Raw genomic sequence first — 23,734 nt, forward strand, 5'->3', positions numbered from 1 at the left:
AAAAAAATATATAGATAGAGAAATAACGTAATACACAGGTAGATACAGAACAACTTAGGCATACAAGGAGTAAATTTAAATATCCAGATACTCGTACTTATTATTAATATACGGTAGGATATATCAATGAATGTTACCAAAGATTTTTCCTGTCATGTCCTGTCCTCAACCTAGTGCCCCCTTCCTCCTAATGCACGAAATGTCAATAGTTCTCCCCTCTCCTTGTTATCTTTACTGAAATGAATGCAAGTATCTTTTATTACTTGTTTAAATGCCTTGGCTTGGCTTGGCTTAAGTGCGAGTGATGATAAATGACTGATTCGATTTAACAAGCCACTAAAACACCGGCGTATGTTGTCTTTGAAAAATTAATCATGAAAAGAGTATGGAAGTATTATTATTATTATTATTATTTATTTATTTATTTTTTACTGAAATGCTAAGCTATTCTGCTCTCGTATGTTACGTTTTCCTTCAAACTCTCTCTCTCTCTCTCTCTCTCTCTCTCTCTCTCTCTCTCTCTCTCTTTCGTCCCCTTGAACACACACACACACACACACACACACACACACACACACACGGACAAAAACTCTCATCTCCCCTCACAGAACTGTTGTATAATTACGTCTTAACACCCTTCCTCCCCTTGCCAGCCCCCACCACCACCACCACCACCACCACCATTACTAATACCATCATCAGCACTGTTACCACGAATACCACTATTAGCACCACCACTACTAGTACAATATCATCACCACCACTTTTAGCATTTCGTACCATCAACACCACGGCCATCATCACTGACACTACATAGTATCATCACCATCACCACTAATGTCATCACTATCACCAGCATTCCTTACCACCATCACTACGACCATCACCAGCTCTAATAACATTCACATTTACCACCACCACATTCACCACACAATGACACACCACACACACAGCATCACCGTTCCACATCACCACACAATTTACTACACACACTCCACCACACAATTTACTACACACACTCCACCAGACTTATTATACTCCACCTCCACCTCCCCCACTCCACATCCCCCCGCTACACAACACCACCACCACCACCACCACCACCACCACCACCACTACACTATCACACGACCTCACCACGACCTCCAAAACTAAACATAACTTCACTACATTATTGTACACATAAACAACACGAGAGAGAGAGAGAGAGAGAGAGAGAGAGAGAGAGAGAGAGAGAGAGAGAGAGAGAGAGAGAGAGAGAGAGAGAGAGAGAGAGAGAGAGAGAGAGAGAGAGAGAGAGAGAGAGAAAGCAAATAACAAAAGAAAGTAAAATGAAAATAAGAAAACGAAAATAAACAAAAAGTTATTAGGAGTAATTATTTCAATGAGAGAGAGAGAGAGAGAGAGTGAGAGAGAGAGAGGAGAGAGAGAGAGAGAGAGAGAGAGAGAGAGAGAGAGAGAGAGAGAGAGAGATTGGTAGCACAGGGAGAGGGGAGAGGGACGAGAGTGGGGTGATGGATGGGTCTGCGAGGCGGTGGTGTGTTATATGACGTAACGGGAAGCTGGTGTGTATGTGTGTGTGTGTGTGTGTGTGTGTGTGTGTGTGTGTGTGTGTGTGCTGCTCCGGGGCTGAGCGAGGCAAGGACGGGCTCAGGTGACAGGAAGAATAAGTCTTTGAATTCCGTGATAAAGAGCAGGATTAGAACATGGTCTGAAGGATTCGTAAACCGTACTATTACTAAGTTCCTTCCTTGGGAGTTGGTGCGCTGGTGCGGGGCTGAGTCGGGCAAGGACGGACAGGCTGAGGCGACAGGAAGAAGAACGAGTTATGTATGAAGTCCGTGAATGAAGAGTAAGATTAGAACAGTCTGAAGGATTCTTAAACAGTACAGTAAGTTTCTCCCTGGTAAGTTTCCTTCCCTTCCTCTCCTAAGAACATTCCACCCCACCAGCTTTTCCTCCCCCCGCGCTCCCCCGGCAAAAAAAAAAAAAAGAAAAAAAAATCCGTGTCCATGATAGGCCATGTTAGAGTTCTGGGTTATTTATTTATTCTTTTTCATGGAGGATTTTTTCTTTTTTCGTAAGTTCCATCCTTGAGTAATTTTTCCTTGCAATCACTCCATCCACAAAATTCCTTTATTCTCCCCTAGAAAAAAAACTAAATACAAAAATATAAAATAAACGATAGCAACTCATCCTTCAATACGTTACCTTAAGTTACGTTAGGTTTTGGAGAATTTACCATCGGGAATAACTGTTCAGGATTTTTTTTTTTTTCATGGAGAGATCTTCGAAGGCGGAAATAATATAAAAACTGAGCATCAACGCCAGGACAGCACAAGTTAGAACATATTACATCTAAACTCAAGGATGAAGTCACGTGATCATCAAAACCTTAAACCTAAACCAACACTAAGACCATCCAAACCACGTCCTGAGTGACACGCATAAAGAGAACATTCTAAGAAACAAGAACAGGACGAGGATGGATCTATGGCGGCCGTGTTCAGCTTAGTTCAGGACCAGAGGGATAAAAGGACTTCCAGAAAAGATCAGCTGGATGGGAGGAGAAAAAAAGTAGATGAAAGGAGGGAGGCTACACATAACAAGACGGCTGGAGGAGGGAAGAGAAAGTACAAGTTAGTGAATGGAAAGGACCTAAGTGGAATGAGCGTGGGAAGGTGAGTAGATAAGAACAGGTCGAGTACACACAGGAGCTAAAAATACAGACCCTATTTATAAGGATGGGGAAAGCGAACAAGTTAGTGATGGAAAGAATACATATCCCTTATCTACATCCGTGGTAACTCTTTGCACAGGCAGTGAAAGGCGAAGCGTACCTGTGTGACTCCACGACAAATATAACTTAACACCAAGATCCTTATAATTTCTTTAACGCTTTTTCCTCTCATAAAACGCATTTCAAAGGCCACACAGATAATTAGTCAGTTTTTCATGGTTGTTTTATCCCACTGGTGATGTCGAGTCCTTGCTAAATCACTCGAATCACAAAAGCACCTTCGAAACCCAAGTTATTTTCCACTAGAGCATGTTAACAGACAGAGAACACGATCCCAAGACAAGACATTACTTAAGAGAACAACAACACAAAGCGCAATAATAACCACACGTATTATCAATGTACGAGTTATTGTCTTCAAGAGTCGACAGGGAAGAGACAGAGAAGAAAGGAAAGACAAAGAGATGAGCCGGGGGGAAGAAGTAAGAGGTGAATTTTCCCCCCCCAAAAAAAAAGAGAGACCGTCATTCTTACGAGTATACCTAGCAAATGTTTCCCACGAGGCGTAACAGACACCGTGGGCGCTAATGGACCTCAGATGTGCCGGGAGAAAGGATCACAGGAGAAAGGGGAGAGGAGAGAAAGAGACGGAGAGGGAGAGGGAGGGAGGAGTGGAAGGCGCAGTAAGAGGAATTGTATAACAGAAGGGTGGCGTTGGAGAGATACTGTGGGTGACTAGAATTTGAGAAGCGTTGATTGGGAGGCAGATGAGGAAGAAGGGGAGAAGCATGTAGGAATTAAGAGGAAGTTGGTAGAGTTAGAAGGAAAGAAGCAAGAGTTAAGAGGAAAACACGAGGCTTAAGAGAAAGGATTTAGGACTCAGTAAGAAGGAAATAGAAGCTAAGAGGCAGGAAATATGAGTTAACAGGTAGGAATTCAGAGTTAAAGAGAGAGGAATCAAGAGGAAGAAAAAGGCAAAAAATAAAAGGAAGCAAAAGTCAATGGGAAGTATAAATAAAGAGAAAGTAGGCTGGAGAAGAGGAAGAAAATGTTAATACGAATAGGAAGGAGGTAGGAATCAAGAAGGAAGTGCTAATGGGAGGTTAACAGGAAGGAATGAACAAAAAAAAAGAAGTTAGTCGGAAGAGTGACCCACTAACGGAAAACACCTTTACCAGTGCAGAAGCAAGGCAGTGAATGGAGTGACACGCCACGGATGCAAGATGAAGCAGCAACAAAAAGTGCTCTGGTTGGAAAGATGCTAAATCTTCGTTGTAAAACCAGTTGAGGGAAGAAGCGGGGTTGAAAGGACGAAAGGAAAGGAAGGAAAGAAGGGGAGGGAAAGGAAGGAGAGAGACGAATCAAAAGGTGGAAAGCTGGCAGAAGCTCAAGGGCACGAGGGAAAAATTGGGACGTTGAAGGGAGACGCTCGGAACAGAGAAAGGCGAGGGAAGCACGACAAAAAACCGTGAATGGAAAAATGTGTACCTGAGTGAAAGGCGACCAACGGACAGGTAGAGGAGGAGGAGGAGGAGGAGGAGGAGGAGGAGGAGGAGGAGGAGGAGGAGGAGGAGGAGGAGGAGGAGGAGGAGGAGGAAAGGGATGCAAAACGATGGGGAGGAAACCTTAGTGGGTGACGAAGTGGTAAAGAAAAATTAAATTAAAGGGAAGAGTGCGGCTGATAGGCGAAGTGCGGCGAGGGAAGCACGGGAAGTAGTGAACTGGAGCTGGAATGTGCTAAGGAACACGCGAGAGAGAGAGAGAGAGAGAGAGAGAGAGAGAGAGAGAGAGAGAGAGAGAGAGAGAGAGAGAGAGAGAGAGAGAGAGAGAGAGAGAGAGAGAGAGAGAGAAACCTGACCAAACCAGTGATGAAAAAGGAACACAAAGGAAGACCAATCTTAAGCAAACCTGTTGGGCCTTACGAGGACATCTGTTATAAGCTAAACTATCTAAAGCAAGAGACACGGGATTATAAAGGCGAAGGCAAGGAAAGAAGCACCTGAATACACACGCAGCTGCAGGGGCGAGGCGGAGAGGGTAAAAAGCCTGGGAATTTAGACTGAGGGGATAAAGGTGTGAGAGAGGGACACAGGGACACAGGGATATGCCGCCACTGCCCCACCTGCCCTTCAATAATCTCGCCGCCAAAGGGTCACAGCGCGGGGCGGCGAAACAGACACAGAGGCACAGAGGCACGCAGCTTCCACCTCGTCATTGCGCCAATTAGCCATCAATCACAAAATGTCCTGCAGCGGCGCCTCGTCCTGCCAATGGCCACAAAGTTCCCTCCATCAGCGACTCCGGACAGTCCCATTACCTGAGTGGCCGCCATCACCATCACCATTATTTACCTGCCCGGCGCCTATCACAGGTTCCCTCAGCGGGCGATCAATTCTCACCTCAGACGCTGACACTCAATATTGCTAACCTCCAAGCTGCGTTTACTCGCCCGGATGTTGTGTCTTATGCAATTAGCACCGCGCGCCAGGAAGGCAGGCAGGGTGCGAGCAGCAGGTCGAGGGGCAGATGGGCGGCCAACATATGGTCGAGACTCCCGGTAGCCTGACACCCTCGCCTCGCCGCAGCCGCCGTGGTTTTTTACCGAAGGTTTGGGCGTCGCGGAGTACCCAGCCACCCGTCTCCTCCCTCTTCACTTGACTCTTTCTGCCCCGCGGCCCTACACTGCTCGTGCTCCGTCGTGTTCCCTTGTGATGTTTTCTCCTCCCTGCTACTCTGACGCCACTCTCTTGCCCTCCTCCAGGCCTGTTCATACTGCACTCACTCCTTGTTTTACCCTTACGACCCTACATTGCACACTCTTTGTTCCTTTCCTATTTTATGTCTCCAGCTACCGCCTCCTGGAGTCTCTCGTGCTAGTCTTTCTCTAAACTTTCCAGAATGCTCGCTCAAATACCTGAAACAACACTACACGCACACGCACACACACAAAACAACACACTGAGAGGGATCTGAGTAGAGAAGAGAACATTAAGAAGAGGACTAATGCTGATAAGTCACCCGATATAAACATAGAAGAGGAGGAGGAAGGACCAAATAAAAGAGGACTTGAAATAGAGAGATATGAATGAAGAAGAGATCGAAGACAGAACATTACGTAGAAGACTTAAGAAGGATCAACTGTCCGATATAAACACGAGAAAAGCCACAGAAGAGGAACCAACCCAAACTTTCATTAGCGGACAGTCGAGTCATTCTCTCCCCATTACTTATACTAATCCTACCAGATCGTAAGATGGAGCACATTACTACGACTCAGGCAGGTCCGGTAGCTACGACTCAGCCACGACCATCACCACCACCACCACCACCTTTCCCCGCAAGAAAGAACACCCTCAGCACCACAACACACGCTACCGTCAGTAACACAACACCACCACACCCCACAGCGTAACTCAACACTGTCACCCTCACCACCGCACCGCTGACCGCCGCCGCCACAGCTATTAGTATTACATCACACTGACTTAGGCGTAGAAAAAAAAGTGTGCATCTCTCTCTCTCTCTCTCTCTCTCTCTCTCTCTCTCTCTCTCTCTCTCTCTCTCTCTCTCTCTCGTCTCACCGCACCCCAACACCTCAACACCATAGCCCCGCCCTTCGCCCCTCAACCTGACCCACTGGTGAGCCTCGGCCTTGTCACCTGAGGGAGGGAGGGAGGGAGAGGGAGAGAGGGAGGGGGTACCTATCACGGGGGACACAACACAGGTGCGCTAATTAGGTCGTGGTTTAATATTACGTTGGTCTGCCTCTAAGGGGAATATATTTTGATCAGTTAGTGTGTGTGTGTGTGTGTGTGTGTGTGTGTGTGTGTGTGTGTGTGTGTGTGTGTGTGTGTTCAAAGTAAGAACATGTTTGTTCTCACACACACACACACACACACACACACACACACACTACCCTATCTCCTGTAACTGACATCTGCTGGTGACGTGAACACAACCATTACAAGAGTGGCTTCAATAACGGCAATAACTGTCTATTGGGGCTCAAGTGAGGGACACTCATGGCTCTATCAGCAGCTGTCCTCGGTGGTCGCTTTGCTGTGCGCGTCTCGTTAGAAGGTTCTCACGTGTCTGTCTTAGTCCCCTACACTCCACCACCACCACCACCACCACCACCACCACCACCACCACTATCTTAATCTGCTTCTACTATACAGCACCAAGCAGGATAAGGATGAAGGACGCTCTCACATCTATTACTACTGCTACTACTACTACGTATGTCTACAAGAGGAGATAAGCTGCCTGGGGGTGCTTTAAGTGTTCCCATATGAAATAACGTTAATGGGCCCGTCACCAGACTCCTTGGTGCTGCGTGAGCTACGAAGGTACTGCTCTTTCCTTCACGCTGAGCATCCTCCTCTTTCTCCGCCTCCTCTCACTCTCTACTGCAGGTACTGGCGCTTCCTTCAGGCTTGTATGCATCCTCCTTCTCCCTTTCCTCCTCTCTACTGTAGATACTAGCGTTTCCTTCTTGCTAATATGCATCATCTCCCTCTCCCTCCTCCTCCTCTCTCCTGTTCCTCTCTTCCTACTCCTCCCTCTCTCTACTGTTCCCAATGGCTGCATAAAAACTTCTAGATTATTATCAGTGGGCCGCGCCGCAGAATAATGCATCAAGGCCGCGTCTCGCTGCCTCACTGCGCGGAGTATCCTGATAACTTTGATCATTCTGCTTGCCATCTACAGAAAGCACGTTTATGTTCGGTCTCGCTTAGGTATGTATCAATATTAACTTCCTTGTATATTTACCTATTTATTATTTATTTTTTTTTTTGCCAGGTTTCGAGTCTTACATGCGCTATGGAATACACACACACACACACACACACACACACACACACACACACACACACACACACACACACACACACACACCACGTCAGGTACTCACGTTACGCCATTCATCACTAGTGTTAGTCGTTCCTTTGCTATGACCAGTCCCAACAATCCCATCTCTCTCTCTCTCTCTCTCTCTCTCTCTCTCTCTCTCTCTCTCTCTCTCTCTCTCTCTCCGATGGCCAAGGATCACATTTCTGAGACAGTCGAGGGCGGAAACCAAACCCCGAGCCCTCGTAGCGCCAAATTTCGCTTGTTTACTGTGATCTTTCCCAGTGTCTGTCAGCTGCCGCGCGTCCCCTTCCCCGCCCTGCCTCTCCCTCACGCAGCAGCAGCAGGAGTCCACGGCGGCGAGGGGAGGAAGGGAGGGGAGTGAGGGCAGGGCTGTGGTGGTGACATGTCGGTTAGATCTTGTTTCACGACGACAATGTGGCCGAGAAACTCTAGCTCCTCTGCCCTTTTGTCCATACGTCGTCCTGTTTCGCCCGTCACGTTCAGGCCGTCACACCCTCACGGCGGGGAGCAGCGCAGTGCCGCCACCCGTGTCCCGAGCAACCTGGCACCCTAAGTCATCAGTGCCATGTTCTTTGCCTGGCTCTTAAAATGTCATTCTCATCGTTGTTTTAGTGTGTGAAATGCATCCTGGTCACTTCTCCCGGTCATTGGTCTCACTGTCTCACCCCCGCCACCATCTCCTGGTCCTGCCCGCCGCTGCCCCCATGCTGCACCCACACCAGATTGTATTACTACACCACTGCTATTTGTAACCCACTGCTACTATCACTCCCACTGCTACTACTACACCACCGCTACCATGATTGCTGCTGATACCCTCTGCCATTCCCACTGCTACTATGAATGCCATTAATGCCTTCCACAACTCCAGCTATTTGTGATCTACTACTGCTACCTACGATTGATACTAATTTCCACTTCCTACTTCCACTGCTGCTACTACTCCTACTACTATACACCACCACCTACTACAACCAGAGTTTTGATTTATTGTAGGTCTCTATGATGCTATTGTTGCGGTGCCGTCAATCAGTCAATCTATCAATCAATCTTGCGCCTAACTTATGGCCCAAATCGAACAGGTGCAAGCATATAAAAAAAGTATTATAATGATCATCGACACATTTTCTCTCTCTAACACTACAGTTCTCTCTACCACACACTCCTAAACACTTCCCTCCCACTTCTCTCTCTCTCTTTCTCTGTGTCTGGTGGAGATGGCAGTCACCACTCAGTCAGTCGCTTCCATGCCTGCCTTCCTACACCAGTCAGCCATGCCCTCCTTCCCATCCCAAGCCTCACCTCGATACTCCCCGAGCAGCCTATGATATAAAAATGAAGCTTTCTGACACAGCATTTTCAAACCAGTCATGCCTCCACTGCCACCGCTGCCCACGCGACACCTTCACACGTCACATAAATCCAGTACAAATTTCTCTCACAACACGAACTGCAACGCCTTTTACTGTGCGCTCACCTCACCAGGATGACTCTATCCGACCACGCTCACTGCACACGAGTCAGGCGAGGTGGTGCATGTGCTACTACCCTGGTGAACGAGTGATGATGCTGTTGTTTCCTTTTCTTTTTTTCTTTTTTTTTTCTTGGTTTTATTTTTGTTGGGTATTGAATAAAGGCAGAATTAACAACTTGGGGTCAAAAAATGAACAAGGGTGAAGGTGGTGAGGTGATGTGCTGCTAGACTGGTGAAAGAGTGAAGATATTCTCGCTTAATTTTCTTTCTTTTCTTGGTTTTAATTTAGTTTGGCAGTGAACAACGTTAACATGCGGAATAGAAAATGGAACAGGGTGAAGGTGGTGAGGTGATGTGCTACTAGACTAGTGAACGAGTGAAGATACTTTCGCTTAATTTTCTTTCTTCTCTTGGTTTTAATTTAGCTGGTCACTGAACAAAGGGCAAGTTAACAATCGTGATAGAAAATTAAGTCTTTTTTCTCTATAAGCAAACGAAGGTCGTAAGATATAATGATGACTGAATATTCTTTATTTTCCTCAGTTCTTTTTCCTTTGTATTTTTATAAGACAGTAAAGGAGAGAGAATAGCAAGCTGGAAAAGCAAGGAACAGAGTATAAATTCATGCAGTTCTCTTAAAGCAAACCAGGTCCATAAGATGAGTTGTTATCATGACTAAACTACCTACGTTAATTCCTTCTTTATACAGGAGCGTATTGAAGTAAGAGCAAAGAACAACAGCCAGAGGAAGAAGAATAGACTCTTGAAGCAAAGTCAGTCCATGTGGTGAGCTATATAAGGCAGCGTATTGAATCAGGAGCAAAGAATAACAACCAAGGAAAGAAAGAAACAAAAAAAAAAAGAAAAGAGCAAGATTATACACAACCCTCTGAAGCAAAGCCAATCCATATAGTGTGCTACCTTAATGACGCGACTAAGCTAATATTTCTTTCTTTTATTGAAGGACACTGAACAAGGACACAACGGCAACCTTGAGGAGGAAAAATAATGAGTAAATGTTGTTCTCTCAAGGCAAAGCCAGTCCACATAGCGTGCTACTGTAATGGTATAATACGTTAACATTGCTTTCTTTTATTGAAGGACACTGAACGAGGACAAAACGCAACCTTGGAGGAGAAAATAATGAGTAAATGCTGTTCTCTCAAGGCGAAGCAAACCCATAAGTGTGCTACTGTGCTGGTAATATGTTAACATTTCTGTCTTTTATTGAAGGACACTGAACGAGGACACAACGCAACCTTGGGGAAGAAAATAATGAGTAAATGTTGTTCTCTCAAGGCGAAGCAAACCCATAAGTGTGCTACTGTGCTGGTGAAGCAGTGGCCATTCTTTCATTGCAGCACACTGAGCAAGGACAAAACAGCCATCTTGGGAGGAAAATAAAAATTTCACCCTTTGACAGCTACCTGGCACACCTTGCTTCAATCGCATACCCCTCCAGATGTTTACTTTTGCTCTACATTCGTCTCTTTACATAATATAAACTAAACACTGGAAAGCTCTTTTTCCCTCTTTTCTTTCCTGTACGTGCTTGTAAACATCTGGTATAGTGCATTAGTGGTGAGAATTGTTGGTTATCGCAATGAAAGAGTTACGTCTTTCTCTCAAGGCACATCAAGCCCATGAGGTGAGCTGCTGTACTGGTGACCCAATGGTGATTCTTTCCTTCTGTTTACCATAAGACGTTGAATAGAGAATTATAGAGCGTGCTGTTCTTGAGTAGACTGTGGCGGTGAGAAAATACAGGATGAAGCAAGAGGTACTAATTTCTGTAACGTTTCGACAGTCAGTCTTCCTCAGAAAGGACTCACTGCCGAAACGCTAAAGGAATAAAGATCTGCTTCATTCTGTATTTTTTCACCACCACGATCCATTCACTCGTCAGCTCTGTACAGCACATGTCGTTCTCTTAAAACAAACGATGACCATAAACTAACCTAATATACTCGCGAAACTTTTTTTTCTCTCTTTCTCTGACAGCAAGACACTGATTCAGGAGCAATAAAACACTTAAAAGAAATCAGCAATATGCACAGACTATACGTAGTTCTCTTCAAACAACTGATATCCATAAGATGTTCTAAAATACTGATGAAACTTTTTTCCCCTTTCTTTGGCAGTAAGACATTGATTAAGAGCAATAAAACAGTTTAAAGGAGAGAGAAAAAAAAAAGAACAGTATGTAGTTCTCTTTAGACAAACAGAGACCGCAAGGTGTTCACTACATTATCGTATTGTTATTAGACATTTTTTGCAGCAAGGTATTGATTTAAGTGGCATAAAGCAACATGGAGGTGCTGATAAAAAATAAATAAATAAATAAATGAAATAAAATAAACGCTATACGCAGTTCTCTCCAAAGGGAATCTAAGTCAATAAATTAGCTCAGATCCTCGGCCGATAATTCTCTCTTGAGGTCTAATTTGTTGTAAGTAGGATAAAAAAAAAAAAAGGGCAGATAATTCCGAGACTCACTGCAGGGATGAAGTAATGGAGGTATTGGCTAACTCTTACATCAGAAGTAATAAGGAGTAATAAGATAAGATACTCAGTAAGTCTTGAATCAGAGGTAAAGAAGGTTGTAAGTCTTGGATTATTAAGTAATGAAGGTATTGAGTAACTCCTGCATCAGTTGTAAAGAAGATACTGATTAGGCTTTGCATTTGAAGTAATGAAGATATTGAGTGATTCCTGGATCAGAGATAACGAAGGTAAATCTTGGAGGAGATCACAAGTAAAGAAGATAAATCTTGGATATTAGGTAATGAAGATATTAACTTATGCATCAGAGGTGAAGAAGGCATTGATTAAGCTTTGGATCTGAAGTAATGAAGATAATGGGAACATATTGAATCAGAAATAATGAAAACAATGCTTTTGGACCACAAGTAAAGAAGATAAGTCTGGAACTCCCTGCCTGCTTCTGTATTTCCACATTCCTATGACTTGAATTCCTTCAAGAGGGAGGTTTCAAGACACTTACCCTTCAGTTTTAGACTACTGCTTCGGACCCTATTCGGAGACCGGCTTCTCACTTTTTTTTTTTTTTTTTACTTGGCTGGTGTCCCTCTTACATAAATAAAATAAATGTATGAAGATATTAAGTAATTCCTGCATATTAAGTAATTCCTGCATCACAAGTAATGAAGAGATTAAGTGCCTAATTCCTGGATCAGAAGAACGAGTAATGAAGAAACTGAATAAATACTGTGACAAATAATGAAAATAATGCCTTGGACCACAATTAAGGAATATACTGATAAATTCCTGCATCAAAAATAATGAAGACACCAAATACTTAATTCCTGGACTGAAAGTAATGAAAAAGTTGACAAGTCGTGGATCAGAAGTGCTTTGGATCAGTGGGACGGAAAAACGAGAGGGTACGAATGGTGAGAAAGTCGAGTGTAGGCGGGGAGATGACCGTGGCGTCTGGGGTGGTGGCTGGGGTGTCTGGGGATGGTGGCTAGGGTGTCTGGGGGTGGTGGCTAGGGTGTATGAAGCTCGCAGTTTATAAGACCAGGAAAAAATAAACAAAAAACTTGCAGAACATAATAGCAAGAGATGCAGATCCATAGAGGACGATGAGAGAATGAGACGGGAATGACGAGAATATCTTACGTCTGATTATCAAGTAAACTGTTTTCTTTCCATTCACAGTTTGCAAGGAAATATCAAGATAGCATCGGGCCGTTTGATGACTTACCAGTATTTGAGATATCACTGTCAAAAATACATGAGTAGTTTTATTCATATATTTATTTACTATTATTTTTTATATTATATTTTAGGAGACAGATCGAGAGAAGTACTTCCACCTTAACTGTAATAAATCTCGATAGATGGAGAAGTAAGGAGTATTAGAAGACTTCGTATTAGTATGGTGACGTACAGCTTTAAATTCTTGACTGGTATGAAAATATGACATTATCTGCCCATGTCAAGAGGGAAGACGAGGCATATGTAAGGAGGAGGGAGGAGGATGTAGGAGGGAAAGAAGAGAAGGCTTACGTATGCAGTGAAAGAAGACATGCTTGTAATGTCATGCTGACTGACTGAGGAAGGCACAGAAGGCCGAGCATGTTGATGAAAGTTGATCCGCTGTGGCTACCCCTAACGGAAGTAGCTGATGAAAGAATAACAATATGACACTTTCTATTTCAAGTAAAGAAACTTTAGACGATTTTAATGAACAAAAAACAAACCTACAGACACTGGAGGACCTTAACTGCGCCACCGTTTCTTGTGCTGCCACTGGTGTCTTTCGAAACTCTACACTTGCCCGAGTCATTTCATTAAACTTGAAGAGAGGCAATAACTGACAAAATTGTAAAGGAAAAATAAGATGACTTACATCAGGACCATCATCCTTGGGGAGGTCAAGGCCGGAGCGCACGTAAGAGATTATCATTGCAATAATTTTAATCATAAGACAAAGTTTGAGTGGGGAAGCTAAAGCGAGGAGTGCAAATTTAGACAGAGGCGGAGGGTTCACTCGTTACGGTTGAAAGACGTGCGTACAGATGAAGACGAGAGAAATACTGAAGGTCGCTCATATAACAAGTCACTAGGAAGTGTTGGCGCAAGCTGGAAATGTTAAGTTTACTAAAGTTTTGGTGAGATGGAGAATACTTTTGGCAAGACTCCGAGCAGGATATGAAGGACAAGAGATTCTGGCGATGGAAGGCCCGCCCAGTCCCTCCATGAGCTGCTCTTGTATTGCGGGTGGGTGGGGGGAGGTGAAGGAAGCAATTTTTATCATTTATTTTTTTTAGGACTTGGGGAACTTTACTCACTGGCAAGAACAAACACTCCCTCCTTCTCTGGTTGCTAAAGACAATACGACACTAGTTACTTCATCTGAATAAGCCTTGACAATTACATCGAGCAAAAATACGACTTACTCACAGACACTAAAAATATTCGAATTCCTCAGTCACTCCCATTACAACCAGTCATGTCTCTCAATGCTCTAAACTTCCAACACACGATTTTATGAAGCTTAAAGAAAAAAAAAAAAAAAAAAAACCTAGCAGACAAAGGGTAAATGTGCAGCACTAAAATATTTGAGCTCGCCAGTCACTCCTCTTACAACCAGTCGTGTCTCTCAATGCTCTAAACTAGCACCAGACCATTTCATTAAGCTTAAAGAGAAGAAATGACAGACAAAAGGGTTCAGGGTTGTGAAGGAAACGCTTGTAGCACCAAGGCAGCAGTGAACACATGGACACCACCACACAACACTGCACCACCACAGCCTTGAGTCCTGAGGGTTGGTGTAACATAATGACGTAACACCAATTAGCATTAACAACACTAACCCATCATGACAGAGTTTCGTATGGTAACCGCGCCACTAAAATATCACAGTCCTCTCCAGTCCGTGGTTGTCCATCCCACGCACCCAGCTGGTCCTTAGGAGACCCTCCCTCGCCACTCGCCTCGCCCCTTGTCACGCCACGCACTCCACACGTGATTCTCCTCACTGCAGACCAATGAGTGTACGAACCAACACCCCAATACACTTGTAAACAGGGATAATAAGGCATGATTAACAAACAAGCCATTCCCTGTAGAACCTTGTCGGGCAAAAAATCGTACGAGTGTTTCTTTCTTGCAGTGTGAGTGGAAGGGGAAATGTATGCGTGGTAATCTGACTCTATACGTCTTTCCCGCTGACGTCATCTTCAGGTTGCGTTGTTGTTCAAGGAGGGAATGTTAGACACCTCGCTTATTCCATTCAGACAAGTGACATGATGGAGACACAAGAAACTGGTAAGAGACTAATACGCTTTTGAACAGCGATAGGTATACGTCCCCCACCAGTGATGTCACCTTCGAGTTACGTCAAATTCAAGATAAATATACGAAAAACAAGACTCCATTCAGACAAGTAGCAAGGATGGGAAGGAAGATACAAAATGCAATGTGGTGTGGTGAGACACTTCTCGCATGCAAGTGTCCTCCAGTCGGCAGTGACGAGGCTGTGGCCACTTGCATCGTGGCAAAAGCTTCAAGAGGATAATGAGGGATGATAAAGATGCGTTGGCGGCGGCTCACTCCCTGGCGACCCGACCACCAACACTGGCCAGACCCTCCCTTCCCGCACCGTGATTCCCAGCCAGCATACAAAGAAAGGCAAGGAAGCGGACAGATTAGCGATGATGCAGCGGCAGAAGCAAATAACAACAGGCATCAGGGAGCGAGGCAGGTGGGCGGAGCGGCCGTGATGCATGACAAACAAGGATTTAACTAATATTTCAATGAACGCACGTATAATTATGTTTAAGGAACCGCCGGCAACTCCTTCTTGGGTAATTACGTGTTGGTGGACTCAGAGGAGCGACACAAGAGTAACCTGCGAAAAACTGCAGCTGAGGCAAAGGAACAAACCTCGCCACGGGAGGGAGTGGCGGCCAGTGTTCCCAGGGCCCCACTTGCTGCCCCGCGTCAGGCACCACTGCCCTCCCTCCCTCACCCTCCCCGCCGCCACCACCACCACCACCACCACCACCACGCACTACTGCTTTACTGTTCCTCCGTACACTGCCTCGCTATCAAGAGCCGCACCGACCACTCGTGTGATCAACATAATGCACTCATCAATTCTACTGTACGACTCAAGCTTGGTGCATATATTCAAGTTTTTCTGATCCCTCCTCCCTCCCCCTCCCCCTCTCTGGCCGCCTAATCACCACGTTATGGCTTCTGTAACAACATAAGTATAAGGTTCATGAGTAAGATTTATCAGTCCGGATTCCCCTTATCCAACTCGGTGGCAATTTTAACATATCGAGATTTATCAGCTAAGCCAAGGTCACCTCTTATCTCGTTATCTTGGTAATGACACCACACCCAACACAACACACAACACACAACACACACACACACACACACACAGAGGATTATAGACGCATATAGCAACACTTCCTCATAACCTGATACTGTACTGCACCACTTCACCACCACCACCACCACCACCACCTCCAATCTCACGTTACCACAAGACAGCTTATTACAAAATTTTCTCATGAGGGACAACAGGTCTGATGTTTGTTCTCCTTAGTGTTCCATTGTGACAGGCTCAGAACACCAAAAGAGGAGAGAGAGAGAGAGAGAGAGAGAGAGAGAGAGAGAGAGAGAGAGAGAGAGAGAGAGAGACTTATCATGTAATGCACTGAGCCTGTGAACTGCAATAGACGGACGGACAGACAAACAGACAGACAGGGCGGGGCAGGGAGGTGCAGGCAAGCTCACCCTTCTCTCTGTGGATTTCGTTCCCACCTCCACCAACCCACCACCGTATTGAGCAAGAAAAGTGATAGAGGCTGATGGAGATTTAGCCAAAAATTACACCAATCGTGACCGTGTTGGGAGGGAAAATTATTGTAATCGTGAGTGCATTACAACACTTCCCGCCCCGCCATTTGGAGGTGATGGCACGTCTCGACTGGAGCAGAAAACACACAATAGACATCATCTGAATATGGATGAAAGGAGATCGATGACATAAGTGGTGCCTCGTAGCAGTTGAATGCATCCAATATATCCATCCAACTGCATGTAACTCCCTCACTCCCTCCCTCCCTCTCTCCTCTGTCAGGGCAGGTTCAACGACTTAACATTTTCAAGGTAGATCCACTTCAAATAGCCAAGAATCATCGCAAAATTACAGAGCTAGTCCCGAATTCTGAGATGATTTGCTCTCTTGGACCTCTGTTATTTTCAAAGGCCACAGAGATCTTTACCCGGGTTCTCAAGTGTGTTTAAATTAATGATGTAGAAATTTTGTTAATCTGTCATTAGAACTTTAAAAACACCCTTAAAAACGTGTAACTTCAAACAAAGCCTTTTAAAACTGGAGGTGTGGCGCAGAAGTGTTTCAGAATATGTCCTCTGACGAATACTTAACAAGGCGACTGAAAGAGTTAGCGAGAGGGACTGAAACACAAAGCCCACCCACATCCCTTTTCGCACAATTTAAGCAATTACAGCCACCGCCGTCCCGCCAAGGTGACCCTCCCTCCCTCCAGCCCATATACATACACACGAGCACGCAGCACGGGGCTCCCCAGTCCTTCTCCCTCCCGCTGCCTCGTTCGGTCCTGTCACGGGGGTCGTTGACTTGTCTTCACGCTACTCGAGAACATGATTGTGGCGGTGGAGAAATGCCTCAGCAGTGTGAAATGTTAGGTACTGAATGTTTATCCTTTCATTTATATGTACCGATTTAAAGGTCTGGCTTTGGAGGAATGTTAAGTTCACTGTAACACTAACACTCAAATTGGTAGTTAAAGATCACTAGAAGAGGAGAGAAGCATTTTGTCCCTGTTTCTCGATCTAGGATTCCACTACAGGAGAAATACCTTTGAAATAATGATGGTATCTATAATATTGATACCCATAATGGGAGAAATCAAAGATGCTCATAAAGGGAAGAGAGAAGCACTGTATCCTTTCACCCTCTATTTAGGATTCCATTGCGGGACAGACACCTTCCTAACCTTCACTCATCTGTTGTCTGTTCGTCTACTCCACGCAAACACAGCAAGACATCTCACATTTCTTCTTATCGTTCTCTGCACTGCCTTCTCTTACCATTCCTCCATTGCTGTTCTATTGCTCAAACTGTCCATCTCTCATCTATTATTCTCATGACGTGTCCTAACCAGGTGCTCTTCTTTTCTTCAACGAATACGACAAGAGGACAAGAGACAAAGAGGTTAGAAGCAATTCAGTAGATATCAGTTTGCAGTTTCTTTGCCTTACTTACTCAGTTGTGCTTTAAATACAAAGGGTCAACTTAAACCAAACATCGAGTCAACAAAATATAGCTGATTAATTCTTATCTCTCACTGCATCGTGTTACGGCCACAACACACACACACACACACACGCACACGTACATCGAGAGAGAGAGAGAGAGAGAGAGAGAGAGAGAGAGAGAGAGAGAGAGAGAGAGAGAGAGAGAGAGAGAGAGAGAGAGAGAGAGAGAGAGAGAGAGAGAGAGGGGGGGGGGATGGTGGTTCCTGCCCTTACTGCACTCAAGCTCCCTGTGTCAGCTCCCTTTTGCTGTCTTTTTCAAGCTCTCATGTTTTCCTGCCCTGAGGTTCGTGCAGCGTCCACCAGTAAGTCTGGTAAATTGGCCAAAAAACACCCGACTCCCCAAACAACCTCGTGTCACCTGCCACCTGCCAGCCGCCCTCAGGTGACCCGCGCCCCGCCACACGCACTGCCTCCCGCCCACTCACTGCACTCATGACCTGCTTAAGCTTTCATATTGCACTCTTTTTTTCCTCAGTGAAAATTTTGTAGACATAAGTAAGGTAAACACAGCCAGTAACACTGCCAAGTACTTGAAATAAGCCGTTAATTATCAGTTATAATCATTAAAACATATACTACACTCGAGCGCGCGCGCACGCGCGCACACACACACACACACACACACACACACACACACACACACACACACACACACACACACACACACACACACACGGAAATAAACTAAAATAAAAAGTAAAACAAACATAGCGTCCTCTCTCTCTCTCTCTCTCTCTCTCTTTCTCTCTCTCTCTCTCCCAGTATCAACAATCAGCAAGGCCTATACCAGACCACGCCTCGCCAAGACAAGTTTGGGAGTTTATGCTGATGATCCTTTACAAGTGGACCAGCCTTCCTTCACCGCTGCTTAGACTCGTTGGCCTCTTAACCAACCACTCCACTCTGCCGCAACACCTTCACTTGATAACGCACAAAAACTAGTGGGATTCTGGTTCTGCTGGTACTGCACTGTAATACACTTAATACACTTCCTTAGCTGGATTTTTTTTCCTTCGGCAATTTTTCCTTAGGCCAGTCTGTCTCTTTTGCTGTCTGGAGTCCCCCATTAGTCAGTTCTCGTCACACACACACACACACACTATACAGGTTGCGTCTTATAACTCTTCTTATAGTAAAACTGTATCGCAATGAACTTTTTACTGTATTATGTGGACCTATGTCTATCTCTGTCTTACTGTCTGTATGCATGAATGTATGGAAAAAAAAAATTCTTTTCGATAATGAATTGCATATATATTCACTGTTACCCTTCATCGATTTCATTACGTCGGGCGCCTCTGCTGCCAGTACCTGGTGTAACTGACTCACTGATCAACCTCATCCCACATACACAACTGCCGCAACATTCGCTACATTCAGGTTATGATTGGTGATTACCTCGTCTTCTTATCCTTTTGTGTTATGCAGTTATGCTTCATTGTATTCAGTACTTTGTGTCTCGTCTATCAGTAGCAGTGCACGAAGTTGACTCGCTAGTGTACCTCATCCCACCTACACAACTACCGTTACTGTTCTAACAATCGTCGCATTCAAGTTGTTTGGTGATTACCTTGTCTCCTTTCCCAGTAATTTGCGTCACACTTCATCGTTTTCAATGCTTTAGGCGCCTCGTCTTTCATCAGCAGTGTAAATTATTCACTAATGGACCTCATCCCACATACATGACTGCCATAACAATCGCCACATTCAAGTTGTTTGGCGATTACCTTGTCTCCTTTCCAAGTCTTATTTTTCCTGACTCACGGAAACCCTTGGACTCCAGTAAAACCTTAATGGCAAATGAAGAGAGAGAGAGAGAGAGAGAGAGAGAGAGAGAGAGAGAGAGAGAGAGAGAGAGAGAGAGAGAGAGAGAGAGAGAGAGAGAGAGAGACTATAATAATTGCCCACATTTTCATAAGACAATGAAGCTTGGAAGCCCTAAGACTGACGGCACCAAATGTCAACAGCGGCAAAGCAAGCTGGTCGGCACGTAATGGTGAAATATTTTCTAATCTAAATTCAACACCATCCAGTAACCTCCCGCTCCTCTGTCGTCAAGGGTTGAGTCGACTATATGGAGTCTAACATACGTATATAGATTTAGCCTTTCACTATTAAATTTGCCGAGAGGGTCGAGCCAGGACAGTTGTTGACAGTTGCTGCTTCGCCTGAGACTGACAGTTTCTCTCATCTAAAGTTTTCTTTCTGACTTCACCATGAAAGTTTTGCAGATATCCAAAGGTTTGTGTGTGGAAGAAAATAAAGAACAATTCCGGAAAAGAAGTCAAGATCACTGCATTGTGTTTATCTAAAAAATTGCAACCTTGCCTCATTAATTAACAATATCTGATGGGCATCCCTGGGTCAGCTACCTGCTTGTGTTGGTGTCACCGCGGCCACTCACCACCACCGTGTCCCGAGTGTTCACTAAGCACACTATCTGCTTCACTCACCACCGTCATCACTCCCATCATTTTCCTAACAGGATGCAGGTCACTCTCGGGGTGACACTGCACCACGAGGTCACTTCACCCCTGCCCAGGAGACGTAAACAGACGCACATGACCACATTCACTGTTGCAATCACCGCCCCGTTCACTGCCGGCTGTCAGATCAAGCCACGTTTTCCTTCGCGCTGGCCATCTTTCCACCGCCAAGCGCCTTCCATTGTGAATACCAGCTGTTAAATGTCCGAACCTGTGTCACATCTCTGCTTGCCACCTTTTAATCACCTTGGGGACGCGACGCACATACCACCTCCACTCGCCACAAGGGTCAGAGACAGACTGAGGGGCAGCAGAGAGCAGCAGCGCGCGGTCTGCTGCTGCTGAGACCCTCTCTGCCTTCCCACGCGGCCACCGTCTTCGGGTGTCGATTACCCATTTAATGACACCATTGTTTACGGTGCAGCTGACGGCTTGTGTTTCCTCCGGTTTTACTGCAGCTTCCTCTGATACAAGACACGTGGTTATCGACGCTCCCGAGTGTTGGATCTCACTAGTCGGATAAACTCTGCATTATAATGAGGTAAAGTTCTCAACTTCACGAGGGAAAGTTGGCAGATACTATCACGCATCTCCCTATTACAGTAAACAAGGATTTCCAGGTAACCTCGCACACCTTGAGGGCGATACATGTGTCTTCACGTGTTATCTGCCTCTGTTAGGGAGGCGAGGGCGAGGGTCAGGCGGCAGGGGAAGCAAGAAGCATCAGCAACAAAGGAAGGAGGAGCCAACAGTGAGTCCTGTAGGAGTCCTTCATAAGGGAAACGGTAGTTTTTCCTAACGGCGCAGGTTTTTCCTTCTCTTACGGGACAGATGTGTGACCTTCAGCTTGATTTAAATAGATTTTCGAGGGGCGTGCGTGGTCTCTCTCTCTCTCTCTCTCTCTCAAACACTATTACTACATTACCACTACACTACTTCTGCTATTATTGTTGCTCTTACTGGTGGTGCTGCTGTTGCTACTACTACTACTACTACTACTACTACTACTACTACTACTACTACCAATACTATTACCACCACCATCACCACCACTACAACGCTACCGGAGAAATAAGGAAATACGCTGGTCGACCTGCTAAGTTACAGTCTTAGCCGCGTTATCAGCGAGACTATCAGTAAACAGTTGCGGAGATAACATGACCAGTGGTAGTAGAAGGGAACTGCAGCCATACACACACACACACACACACACACACACACACACACACACACACACACACACACACACACACACACACTCACTCACACACACAGGTCTAATTTCTCTCAAGGAGGATAAAAAAACAGGTTCACGCGTCCACCACGTGACTCTGAAGACAATAGTATGGAGAATTGTATTGGGGACACACACACACACACACACACACACACACACAGACACAGACACACACACACACACACACACACACACACACACACACACACACACACACACACACACACATAATCCATAAAAAAGGTTAGTTTCCACGATGCATAAATGAAAGAACACTCCTTAAAACACACGGCTGCCGGAGTGCAATGCAGATAAGCTCACGCCCTTGATCCGCCTGTCGCCCCGGGAGCCACGGCCTTCCGGGGGGGGGGGGGGGAGGGCGGACGTCCAGCTGCCAATCTCCTGTGAAAACTTCCCGCGTCGCAAATCTGCACGATGGAGAGGAATCCTCGTTTAATCCCCAACTGTCTTTCAGCTCAGGCCTCTCTCTCTCTCTCTCTCTCTCTCTCTCTCTCTCTCTCTCTCTCTCTCTCTCTCTCTCTCTCTCTCTCTCTCTCTCTCTTTCTCGCTGGGTCACGCCGCTCGCTTCACGTCCTAAGGTGGCGGGGACGGCAGGTGGGGGGCAGGGAGGCACGAGCATTGTTCAGTCACCCGCTGGCACTCTCTACACCGCCGCCGTGTCAGCACAATGAGGCTCAGAAGGGCACGCCGCCTGACCCGAGGGAAGGAACGACAGCGCCGCCGCTGTGAGGTAAAAGTTTCTCTCCAGTCCAAAAATTGTGATTCGCATGACGCGCGTGATCTCTCTCTCTCTCTCTCTCTCTCTCTCTCTCTCTCTCTCTCTCTCTCTCTCTAAGCCTACAGCATCTGCCTTCAATGGATGGACAACAAGACATATTAAATTACATTATATCTATTGACTACATCTCTTATAAATAAACCCACTGAAACATGAGTCCTGTAAAAGAACACACACACACACACACACACACACACACACACACACACACACACACACACACACACACACACACACACACACACACCAACAAGCAACAAGAAAAAAAAAAACTGAAAGTACATGCACACTAAAAAAAATAATAAATATTTTACATCCCTTGATGACACAGAAACAAACACACTTCCCGTTGCTCCTCCACTGTCACAGGTATTCCCGCTGTCCTTTCCTTCACACTCTCCGCTGCTCTTCACTACAAATGAAACACTGCCTGAAGAAATACACCCTATTAGGTGTACGATGCAGCGTAGACATCTATGGTGAGCTGTCTCGTAGTTAAAGGTAATTCGTCATTGAGTTTTCTTTTTGTAGTGTTGGTTGATGTGTACTTCTGCCTTGCCTCCACCCCAGAAGTCACTATGCAGCTTGAACATGCACTGTGAATTGTCTCGTGTCTGTAGATTATTTATTGATGGGTCTTCTTTTAGTTGATACGCATTTTTCTTTTGTGCCTCCTTAGTGCTTTGCTAACAGTAAGATTCGTGAGGGGAAAGAAAATACTCGTTCTTTTCTATGGAAGAGGGGCTCTGGCCAAGGGCTAAAGAAACTCAGAAAAAAAAAAAAAGCCAACTGAGGTGACAGTCCCAAAAGGAGATGGTTGACACGATTATCAAATACTCGAGAAGTGTATCGAAATCTCCCTTTTGGAAGAGTTCAGGTTATATGTAGGGGGAAATACAGAAGCAGATAGGGAGTTCCTGAGTTTACCAGTTGGAATAATAGAACCTTTAGCAGCGGATCAGACGGCTGTTGGTGGCAATTCTGTGCTGCCTACAGAACAAAGGTGATGGAACTTGTGGCGTCAGAAAAAAAAAAAAGTAATATAACAATGTACTTGTATATATTTTGTGAAGTCGGCGAATGAACAAAACAAATATATGTGAACTTAACAAAGAAAACAGAGGAGTCATGGATGATGTCACTGGTGAAAGGGAGCAGCGGTGCCAGCATTTTCACAAGCGGCAAAAGGTTAACTTGGTCAAACTTTGAACAATTATTTCATTATCTGTCCATCGCTAAGGCAACACACCACGAAAAACTGTTTTTAACATTACAA

At 45.3% G+C, this 23,734-nt stretch overlaps 1 protein-coding gene across 4 annotated transcripts in view; it reads right to left on the bottom strand.

Moving 5' to 3' along the window:
- The window catches only part of LOC135108969 (caskin-1-like), a 106,092-nt gene extending 85,296 nt beyond the window's left edge, over positions 1-20,796 (bottom strand). For 3 of the 4 annotated variants that reach the window (XM_064019878.1, XM_064019879.1, XM_064019876.1), the window contains exon 1: positions 20,669-20,796. The gene's annotated coding sequence lies outside the window, so the exon portion shown is untranslated. Of the gene's footprint in view, positions 1-20,657 lie in introns of all 4 variants that reach the window. The other variant, XM_064019877.1, reaches the window with a different exon arrangement.
- Positions 20,797-23,734: the final 2,938 nt, after the last annotated feature.

This window comes from Scylla paramamosain, chromosome 18, assembly GCF_035594125.1.
Source record: "Scylla paramamosain isolate STU-SP2022 chromosome 18, ASM3559412v1, whole genome shotgun sequence".
NCBI classification, from domain to species: domain Eukaryota; kingdom Metazoa; phylum Arthropoda; class Malacostraca; order Decapoda; family Portunidae; genus Scylla; species Scylla paramamosain.